Source organism: Rhinolophus ferrumequinum, chromosome 3, assembly GCF_004115265.2.
Source record: "Rhinolophus ferrumequinum isolate MPI-CBG mRhiFer1 chromosome 3, mRhiFer1_v1.p, whole genome shotgun sequence".
In the NCBI taxonomy this organism is placed as follows: Eukaryota; Metazoa; Chordata; class Mammalia; order Chiroptera; family Rhinolophidae; genus Rhinolophus; species Rhinolophus ferrumequinum.
This window is the reverse complement of record NC_046286.1, coordinates 58,449,554-58,461,611: the sequence shown is the minus strand read 5'-3', so window position 1 is coordinate 58,461,611 and position 12,058 is coordinate 58,449,554. Positions and strand designations below refer to the sequence as shown.

The following is a 12,058-nucleotide window of genomic DNA, read 5'->3' as shown; positions in this document are numbered from 1 at the left end:
GAGTGCCTTGGTCTTATAGTAAAGGCACTTCAGAATATGGGGGCTTTTTGTTTTTGTTTTCAAAAAGCAAAATTCCGTTCTCATTTAATTTTCTTTTCTGGAAGCAAAATGCTCTGGCTTAAAACAACTGTTCCAATTTGAGACGTTTTACATAGTTGTAAAAAAATCTCTTCAAATTTTTTTCTTTAAATATCTTCTTAACACATTTCCCCAGGTATAAATAAAATTATGGAAATAGAGAAACCAATTAATATACATTTAAAATTTGCCAAATTGCTCTCATATTTCAAAATACAATCATTTGCAAATATTTCCTTCTTTTTGGTCAGTTATGTTTCAGTAACGTATTTAGAGCAATAAAATTAATTCAGAAGAGGGGTATTATTTTAAGACCACCATTTTGTAGAAAGTTCCCTTTTAAAAAACCGAAATAGCAAAAAAATCCTGTTCTATTAACATACTCCCCCAATGAAAAAGGAAAAATAAGAATGTTATTAACTCCTCCCAAATACCTTTTGAACTGTGCTTAACAAATACTTTTTAAAATAATCTTAATATGGACAGAAATAGGTTAAAATCATTTTGTAAAAAGCATTACATTATTTTGCCCAGAAAAGCACAAAAGCTTCATGTTTTGTAAAGGAACTTTCATGCAAAATGAGTATTTTTCACCTATACTACTTGAACATGTATGCTTCATAAATTAAAGATCTTTTGCAGTAAATATTTAGTCTATAGAAATGACACTAAATAATGCAAACATGTAATTCTTTCCCCTCCCCCAAGGCAATGAATTAAAGTTGATTCTGTATATCTAATCAACTGAAATAAGAGCATGGACTGTTTCCCAGATATTTACCTTAGTATTTTCACTTTGGGTTTATTTTGGAGAAGGGGACAGGTGGATGGGAAAAAGGAAGGAAAAGAGCAGTGGGGGAGTAAAAGATGAGGCAAGTGAGAAGAAATCTTCAGGCTTTAAAGATGCCTGTGTGGAGAAGCAAATCTGTGGAGAAAAAGCATTCAGCTAGAAAATGGACTGGCCCCATTTACTGACCTTGTGACCTTACTAATCACTAAGCTTCTCTAGGCCTCAGTTTACTCATCTGCAAAGTGAAGAGCCTGAACCAGTTGATGTTCAAGTCTTTCAGCTTAAATGTAATCTCTGGAAATAACCTTTCTTTTGGTGGAAAAAACCTTTCCCGGACAACCCCTTTTTAATCACAAGGAAACACAGACATGAAACTTTATTGCAGTCACTTAACACATTGGTGTTAACATTATTTCCCAACAGAAAAGAAAAAAGGTCTCTGGACTGCCTCCAGTTTGCCCCCACAGAAAAAACACAATCTATAGTAATCAGAAACTAGTTGGTAAATTAAAATATTGTAGCAACTTTTCAGAATCTTCTTTTTCATGATACTTATTAGAGCATCATCTCCATGTCAAAGGATTCACTCTAGAAAAAAGGAAAGTGTTTGTCAAATGGCAATGCCTACCAGTGGTTCCCTCATTAAACCTTTTGATCCCTACGATTTTCCTCTTGCTATCTACAGTCTTAAATTTGATAAGCTTAATAACAGAATAACATCTTCTTACTTGTACTTATTAACGCTGTCATATCACAGCTCTTAAGTGTGTTTTCTAAGTAGTATCAGTCAATAGTAGAGCTAAGATATTAAATTCGTCAGAATATAAACCGGAGTATATTACATTATTATTAAAATTGTTACTGAAAAAATAGTGTTAAGTTTTAAGTTAATTTCAATATAAGAAAATATTTATGTATCAAAAATCTAGGTTTTACAGTACACCTACATAAATGAAAGGATAAAAACAAAAAAAGTCATTTAAAATGTTAAAAGTTCACATGACTCATTTTTGTAGTATGAGGAACAAATATGATACGAGTTCATGAAAATCAAAATAAATGGAGCTTCCCTAGATTAGGAAAATTCCCTAATTCCCTGAAAAATGTCTAATATGTTGTGCTATTTATGTTACGGTAAATTATTTGAAAACAGCACTAAATCTGTATATTTAAATTAATTCAACATGTATTTGAGAATGTCTATTTTGCTATGGGCGTTTCAAAAATGAACAAGTTATACTTTTCATTCAGTTCCATAGGCATGTAAATAATCTATTACCTATCTTGTCTGAGTTATGGAAAAGGGAATCACAAAATCCAATACTGCTAAAACCAGGAGGAAAAGGAGTTAGAGGATTTCATCCATGCATTCTGGTCAGAGTATCAGTTTATAGATGGAATGACCTGGAGTACAGTAGGATATAGTACCCATCTTGCCAAAGTGAATTCCTGAAGGTTGTCAAGTTTTCTCAGATGCCTCTAGCGATCTTTTTAAACAAAAAACCAAACGTAAAATATTTAGTTAAAAAAAAAAAAAAAAAAGACTAACCTGGGGCTGATGAAACCTGGTTGAATGACCTCATCATCTTCTGAAGAACCTAAAATCAGAAAGCTCAAGTCAGTACTAATTTAATTGCCTATTTAGTTGCCTCTTCTTCAGCTTAATGACTCATTAGAAAGCAATAAAATGCCTAGGTTTTGACTCTGTGAAGTTAAATTTAAGACTCACCTAGCAAAATTAGATAACCAATTGGCATAAACTTTCCTTTCATTCCTATTAAAGGATACTGGTTTAAAAAAAAAAAACATTTTAAACAAGATCATTAAGATGACCCCAATTTCATGAATTATACAGTTAAAATTTACAAAAATATTTATTCCACTGTAATTGAAGAATCCCACTGTTTTTTTCTTTACCAGTTAAAAATCAACCCAACCCACAATATTGTGTTTCTTGATAAACTTATTTGACTATTCTCTTCAAATAAGGTATTTTAGAAGAAAATCATGAGAATCTAATTGTGGTGCTATACACTGATATTAGGTTTTTCTGTTACATTTAAATACTCTTTGAGAAAAAATTATTTTAATGTTAATACATTTAATCATTAAATATATTTAAGGTATCTCACATGCATTATCCCAGACTTTAAAAAGCAATGTTATTTTTTTAATAAAGAGTAAGTACTGATGTTTCTAATATATCCGCTGGCAGGTGTCATAACACAATAAAACTTGCAATAAGGAGGTCCTCCAGTAATGAAGTATAGCAACTGGAAGAGAAATTCCTGAAGGCCACTGAATATTCATTTTTATCCTTAGGTTAGAGTTAAGATTTGGAAAATAGATTGGTCTGAACATGCATCTACTCACCTGCTACCACCCAGGGTTTTCTTTGTTCCCCTAACTAAGTTTTATATGCTATATCTACTATGTGAACCCACAAAAAGCCATTACGTGTAAATTCTTTAAGTTGCAATCTAATTTTCTCCTCAAAACTAAATGGAGACTTTTCCAAGTGCAGAGTTCTACTGAATGTTGACCCAAGATTCTTCTTACAAAGGATAACAATCCCACTAAGATTTGAAAAGAATAGAGGAAGAATGTGAACAAAAGGAACGTGAAACTCTGTACATAAAATCCTTCAGTTATCCTGTGTTTACAAGCTAAAGACATAAGATAATGACAGATCCATCCTAATGTTAACAAAATTCATTATTAAAACTTACTGAGATAGAGCTTTCCTTTACATTGTTTTATTTTACACATTTGGTTTATGTGGGAGTGTATTTAAATATATACATTTCAGGAAAACCCTAGCTCATCTTTTTTTTTCCTATTCTAATAGCCCACAGCCCATGCTTAATCTTCTCTACCTACCTATAGTTAAAGTTCAAACCAACATATTCTAAAGAAGTATAAAAACAATCGATAGGGTTTGTTAAAAAACAAAAATTTTCAAATAATTCAGATGACAAATTATTATAAATGTTAGATTTAATAGAAGAAACCAAAGGGGATAATGTTATTTAAGAGCTCCAACTACTAGGAGCTTTCTGGGTTTAAAGAGTATCAGTGAAGTTGAATGACAAAGATGTCCAGATTTCTCAATATCCAAACTTACATGATAGTTTTTTGTTATTGATAGGTTTAATATTCTCATCCCTTTTAAATTATTTCACAGACATTGATATATTTCACTGATGTTAAGTAATGATACAAAATTTACAAAAACAATAGTAAAGAGAATTAAGCTTAAGCATGAATATTACAATCCATTGTTTACTGAACAACTATGATAGGAGACAGATAAATGTTACGTAAAATATTTACAATATTAAATGTTCATAGTTTGTTTTTGAAATAAACAATTAAAGTAATTCTTTGAATGCATGAATACTCAAAAAAACAGCTATATGCAATTTTATACACAGGTCTACTTATTTAATACTATAATTTTGGGTAAATATTAAAAAACAAAAATTTAATTGAAATTGTGATATGCCAGAATACATTTCTCTGACCCTTCAATAGAAAATCTCTGTTCATCATTTAAATCTCCACATAGATCTCTTTTATTGTTACATACTGACAGTGCTTCAACCATGTAATACTGTACTATAATAGCCCATGTAGATATTCTCTCTTCCAACTTGACTCTACGCTTTATGGTGACAAGATTGTCTATATTTAGCTCGTCACTGTAATCCTGGCATATTTCAGTGTTCAATATATATTTTTTAAATGAATCAATGACTTAATGAATTTTTGAACCTGGGTTGACTATCTCTAGGATGGCTTTTACGAAATAAATTTGTACACAAAATTTTTTTTAAAACCATCTTTTCTTAAAGAGAATGATACACAATTAATAATTTGACTATTGTAAATATAAACTCTGTACATATAATTTCATATATTTTATTTAAAATATACTTACTGCTATAAAATTGCCTAACTCATAAACACTACCATTACACTCTTAAATTTCATACTTCCTATTAAAATATATTAACAATATTTTTCGCAAGTACTTTACATATTGTTGTTAATTCACTATTGTAACTACTCAATGTAAAGGAAAATGAGTACTACTATACATTATGTACTAGTTTATTAAAAAATTCCCAATTAAGCCATTAAGCCCAGAGAACTGAGTTAATAAATAAAAATACTGCTATATTACTCAGAATTTTATTTCAACTCAATTTACATCATGTTAGCTTTTCCTTTGACTGTTAATAAAATGCAAAAGTTACTTTAAGTTGGCAAAAAATGATTTGGCAATCAAGAATATTTACCATAATATTGTGAGGGGTGAAATGTCTAACTACTACACTGTTTTGTACACCTGAAACTAATAAAATAGTAAAAAAAAAAAAAAAAATTACCATAATAAAAGGAAAATTATTTCATTATTCTCATCACTACAATTTCTCAACATTTTAAAAAATATTCAAGAAAACAAATTTTTTCTATTATTGGTATTTTCTATAATAATGTAAGTGTAAAGTACATTACAGTTTACACTATGACTTATAACAACAAATATAATCTATTTACAGTATGACTCAACTGTCATTGAAGTAAATACAGTCTTTGAAAGTCAAAGTAGTCAACAATGTGACTTCTTTCTTAGAAAAATAGTTGGGGGAAATATTTTCAAATGACTATTTAAAATCATATAGCAAACATACTACATAAACACCAGACTAAAACTTAAAGCACAATACCTATTTATATCTACTATAACAAATATAACATATAAACATATCAAAATATTAAATGCTGAAGTTCAACACTGAAGTTTGTTTTCTTAGTGTCCTCTAAAGGAATATTTTTTGCAAATGAGTCAATAGACTAAATTCAAATGCTGTATATGCAAAATCAAGATGAATTATTTTGTAATTTAACTGAACATCCTACTTTAACTTTAGATATAACTGAAAATATTGTACCCTCAATTATATATAAGTACAGACAAGTTTTTAATAACGATGTACTTTAATGTAAGAAAAATATTTACATGTGACTATACAGTTGAAAAATCACAGGTATTGGGGTGTTAAAACAGGAAACTTCACATTTGGTGAAACATTTTGAACATTACCTTGGGAGAATGAAATAATTTTTCTTACTTAAGAAAAATATTTCAAAATTGTAATTTTTATATTTATGAAGTAAATTATAATACATTATTTGTTTTCATTATTTATATCAAAACTTAACCTTAAATTAGTGGCTAATATTTGTAATACTGCTAAATCAGAGATAAATTTAACTTATTCAACCATTTTGAAGTTGAAATGTTATTCATTTCACATAAGATATGGGCAGCTCTAGTATTTTCAAATAATGTAGTGAAAAACACTTTATTCTACAAAATAAAAAAACTTCAATGAATAATAGTTAAGTCAATTGACATACTGTCAAGATTGTTTAAAGGTGCTTACTATGGCATAACTGTTAAGTGGTAAACACAAGCCTTTAACTTAAATTGTGAAAGTTATAACACAATTCAGCCACAGCACAGTTGGATTTGCTAATGCAAATAGTTTGTATTTTCCACAGTATTAAACAATAGTTTTATATAATAAACCTCATAGCTGAATCATTGTTGAGGTCACATTGAATTAAAGAAAAAAACATTTAAAAATAGTGGTTTTATATTAAAGAGTGAAAATGGCAAAATTCCTGTTTAAAAAAGCTAATCACATGTATTTTGAAAACCCACCATAACATTAAGATAAAAACTTTAAAATACCTTCTTGATATGTTAAAAAAACAAGATTGTAAGTAAACTTGAACACCTCTATTTAATTACAATGTTAACAAGTAAATTTTACTTGACATACATTTTAAGTTTTAACATACAATGTTAATAGTTAAGAACTTAGATCAAAAACTAAGTAAGAACTTTTAGTGCATTTGAAATAGTTTCAATAAACATTTTAATATAATAAAGATCAAGAGATGTTTTAGAAGCTGCTCATCTTCATGTCACACTACCAGTGATCTACTAGTGTAATAAACATAAAATTAAATGTAACCAATAGGATTTTAACTAGCAGAGAAGATTATACCAAGAGACTAATGCAAAAAGATAAAACAGAATTTACACTTTTTCTAAAATGTTTAACGTACAAAATAAGGTAAAGTCTGTTTTTAACCTATACAACATAGAGTATTTTAGTTGAAATGTTTTTGTAGGGTCTGAAAAATATGTTACTTAAAAGAAATGTTTGAAAAAAATAAAAGTAGCATTTTGGCTCTTGAATTTCCAAATAAGTCTAAAAGAAATACTAATTTGAAAGCATCTAGAAAATTTAAAACATGTTTTTCCACCATTACAACTGGTCATACAACACTATGTCCTTTTTTCTATATAATTAAGCTTTTGTTCATCCATGAAAAAACTAGAAACTGATTGCTTGAAAATGAGCTGCATGCCCTTTGTCCTGGTTGGTCACCTTTGACCCTTAATTTGATGATCCTGCATATCAACCCATTCTATTTTTAGGAAAATAATGTCAAAGTTCTATGCCTAACATAGTGCTTTTACTGAAATATTAAATATATTAAAGCATTCCTTTTCAGGTAATTTCTGCAATGATTTCATATATCAGTGTCATTTCACACAGTGTAGAACACAATATTGCAAGCAGTGACTGCCTGGTGGTGTCCTGCTTCAAACAATAGAAAATTTCCCCAAAGTACTAAGTCAAGATCATTATAATTTCAAAATTTATTATCTTTTTATTTAGAAAATTGCTCGTTTTTAAGTATTTCATTAGTGAATTCTAATTTGATTAATTTTGATAATCACATGTTTTGATGGTTTGGATGGTGCCAGACTGTAAAATTCAATCAAAAATTGCAAAGATCAAATTAATACTCAAACTTACATTGCTGTCAACTAAAATTGTAGTTTTTGAGAGAACTCATTAGTTGCTTAAATTGATTTTAAAATCTTGTCTTCATCTGCAAGTGGCAGCTTTCAAAAAGAAAATCTCTCGCATTGATCTCATTGATTATACTGACATTATTAAAAATCAATGTTATACAGTAAATTAATATACTTCAGGGATAAAATATCTCTATCACAATTTGATTGATTCCAATGCAGGTTGGTAAAAAATACATTAAAAAGTATATGTGAAATATATGTATATATTACCTACAGTGATGATGCTACTTGAACCTTTACACAATTTCTGTGTAGTTTTCAGTCAGATTTAGCAGTGACCAATATGGCTGTCTGGGTTCAGCACTATGGTCAGCGACTTCATAGAGAGTCACTGCGTCTGAGAAATCCAACTCAGTACATATGTATATTAGGGGCAAGTTTCTTAAAACAATGTGATTCTATATTTCATATATTCCTAGATATATTCATATAAATCAATCTTAACTTTTTAATGTAAAGAATTTTCATTGTTCTGCTTGACAAGCTAGAAATTCTTCTTTACCTTGTGGTTCATCAAAAACAGTACTTATTTGTAAAGAAAATATTGTCCCTTTAAAAGGCAAGAAAATCAGGTACAAGTTTTAATGCATTTAAATCTAAAAACTTTCGGTATTTATGGGCTATAGAATTTTAAGAGAAAATAAGATTCTACTAAAAATTGCCAAATAAGAAAATTCTTTAACTGACCAAATAATTTGTAATGTCCCTTTTATGATCTACAGTTTTAATTTATTCTAAATTGATTCATCTATGAATCTCCACTTTCCTTTTTTTTAATCAACTCATCTATGGATTAAGATAAATTTTTATAGATCATTTACTGACCTGAGCTTTCTAATAATCTATAAATTTGGTAGTTATGAGCAACATTTCAATTATTTCAGAGACATCAGTCCTATACCTTAAGACTTTTATGCACGTTTTATTTAATAACTTGTTTTTCCCTTGATTATGGTTTGTAAATTATGATAGCAGTGTTACAAATACCCAAAAAAGTGACATAATCAGATACCAAACATTATCAAACTATCAGACAGGTAAGATGCTTAATCTTCTCTTTCTTCAGAGTAAACAGGAAAAAAAAACAAACCCTAAATCCACTACATTTACTAAAATTCTGGTATTTTATTTTTGGAATATATATGCAACACGCTTTAAAATAAATCATTCTGAAGACTAACTTTGAGCACTACCATATTAAAACTCAATCTGCTTCCCTTACAAAGTACACTTGACTGTATTTTCCCCCATAACCCCGATTTATTTAAATCATGATTAATTGCAAAATAAATTTTTCATTGTTTCTGAAAGAAGTTTGGCACAGACATATAATAAGACTCTACAATTTGACAAGGATTAACGAGAATTGATCTTTGAATCATTTGGTTCCAGATCTATTCATTGAAAAGCATATATAAACAGTTCTAATAAGTATACATTACAAATTGATTCAGATCCATAAATTCTTATGACATTTTATTATCAAGCAATGATTAATTTATCCTATTTGTAAAATTGAAAAATCAAATAAAGCATTTTATTCTTTGTAGTATGGTCACCTCCCTACCAAGTACTAGAAAGAGGCCTGTGTCAGTTTAATTTGTAAGTCTGGAAATTTAGGCACACTGGATTGTCCTATTTCTACAGAGATGAAGATGTGGGAAGAATTTTCCCCAAATGGACAAGGGTCGAAATTATTAATCTAAATGGAATGCTGATTATTACATGTTCTGTTATTAATTTATAGTGTGACTCCTCTATCAAATCTGTGCACATCCACAGCAGAAAAAAACATGGCGTAAACTTCATAACAATCAAATTTATATTTTCAAAATCACATAAACTGGCATAAATTTTTAAGAATTCAATTTTAAATTTTAAGGTTTTCCTGACGTATTTTTTTATAAAATTGTGATGCTTTATAACTTATTCTTGAACTTAAAGTTTTGCAACAAATGCATTTTTAAGTGTTTTTTGCATTACCACAGAGCTAAATATGTAATAGTCTGCACACAAACATGACATGAGGATTTTTAAAAATCAGCGTAAAAATTACTTTAAGTCATTCTTTGCCAACAATGTTGCAAAGTATTTTAAATTCATTGCAATACTAGTTGTTATGAGTAATTTTAACCTGCATAGTATTTGTGACCAAGAAATAAAAACAATAAACACGAGCATAATTTATTTTTCCCTTGCATTGACAATTGTAGGTATAAAAATCCTCAATGGAGAATTTAGTTCCATGAACAGCAATAATAGCTGTTAACCTTAAAAACCTATGGATAAAAACAAATTCACAGAAAGAACAGAAAGGAACTCAAGGAAACACAAGAACCTAAGATTTCAGTCTGGGTTACACGAAACAATTCAAAATGGCGGACTTACTATTACTTACATTTAAGAAATTTCCGCAATGAGGACACAAAATACATACTGTAAGATGTTACTCAAAAACATTCAATATTTACCAAAGTGCAATTTAAAAAAAAGTTTTTGGAATACAAATCCTCGTAATGCACCCGCATCCAGTGTTCCCAGTCAGTAGTTAATGCTCCTGAAAATGTACCGTTTCTTCTTTGGTTTTGTTTCCAAAAGCAGCCTAAATCCAAGTGCGTTTCTTTTCTCCGTTCTCCTCAAATCCTTAATTTTAATTCATGAATTTACATCACCGACACCGAAGCAAAAAGGATCCCCGACGCCTGCCGGCTACAAAGCAGCTCGGTTTGCGGAATACTTGAAGGGCAGATGCGGACGCCCCCTGGCGACGCGGCCCCGCGTGTGCGAAGCGCCCGCACCGGCCGGGCGGACCCGCCGCGGGGACCCCAGCCCGCGCCGCACCAGAGCGCCGCACCAGAGCGCCCCGCGTCGCCTGCGCCCCCTCAAACCCCCCAGAGCAGCCTACTGCTCACAGCCCGCTACGGCCGCTCAGCAGCGACCGCGGCGGCGACACTGGGCAACCGCGCTAGCGACGCCTCGCCCGCAACTAGCGCCGACCCGGCGGCGCGGAGCGGGTTGAAAAAAAAGGTGTGAACCCGGAAGTACATCGACCGCCCGCATCTCAGTGGCAACACGGGGGCAATAAATCAGGGCCGGCGAAGGAAGGACGCAGCTCCGGCTCCCGAACGGCAACTTGCGGCGAAACATGTCACTTCCCCACCTTTCCCTGTCCTTCCCCCTCCCTGGCGCTCGCGCCTCCTCTTTTCTTCCTGCTCCGCGGCACCGAGCTCCCCTCGACGTTGCTCACGTGCCAGATTCCGGGCCGCGAGCGGCGTCCGCACAGGCGCGCACACCCGGCCACACTCGCACTCGCACGGCCGTAGGGCGCGCTGCTTACCTCCGGGGCTTCATGGTCGCGTTGCTAGCCCTGGTGTGAGAGGGGGAGAGGGTGTGAATACGCGTGTGGCGTTCAGTCCGGGGGGACGGGGCGGAGGAAGGGGCCTGGAGTCTGTCACTTCCTGAGGGAGCGCGGCGGGGCCGGGAGGGTCAACACATTGTGAGCCGGCAAGGGAACGCGGAGCTGAGGGGCTGGGGAGCGAGAGCGGCGCTCGGGTGCCGAACGCGGAATCTGCTGTCGCCGCCGCAGCCCGGCGGGTGGCGGGCGTGGGGAGGAGGGTCCGGGCTGGGGGCGGGGGGCCGCGCGGTGCGGCGGCGGCACCAGGCTGCTCGACTCAAGCCCTGCGTCAGGCGGCGGCACGCGCACACCTGCCCGCCGCCGCTCCCGGGTGCGTCATTGGCTGCCCGCGCTGAGCGCGCGAGATTGAACTTTCCATTCATTCTTGGGCCGGGCGGGCGCGCACGGTGGTGGCGGAGCTTTCCCTGCGGGCTCTCGGGAACGCGCGCGGGCTCTCGGGAACGCGTGCTGCCTCCCTCCTACCCGAAGGCGCGTTCTGGCGCGGGATGTGGGCGCGCACGGTTGTCGCCGCCGCTGGCTGTTTTTGTGGAGGCTGTGAGTGTCGGGGCCTGTCATTTCGGTCCTGCTGCGCGTAGCGCGGGATCCTAGAGGAATATCAGCTGGCGGTCCCCGGGGTGCTCCTTGAGGGAAGCGGGAGCGAAACTGTGAGAAGGTACCGGGTCGTTTTTTCCTTAACTAACAAACGCTGTGGAAGTACTAAGAGTTATTAAATTCCTAATTGTGTAATTCAAAGTTTTAATTAGCAATTTATGTCAGAATCCAGTGAGCATCGTAGATAGTGTCAGAAGTTTGGGGAACCTACTATCAG

General features: G+C 33.9%; 1 long non-coding RNA gene across 1 annotated transcript; it reads right to left on the bottom strand.

The window, feature by feature from the left end:
• Positions 1 to 1,323: 1,323 nt before the first annotated feature.
• Positions 1,324 to 11,459, bottom strand: LOC117020759 (uncharacterized). Its single transcript, XR_004422732.1, has 3 exons — positions 11,173 to 11,459; positions 2,418 to 2,466; positions 1,324 to 1,456 (listed from the first exon to the last, which is right to left on the bottom strand). It is a non-coding gene; the product is annotated as an uncharacterized LOC117020759 (long non-coding RNA).
• Positions 11,460 to 12,058: the final 599 nt, after the last annotated feature.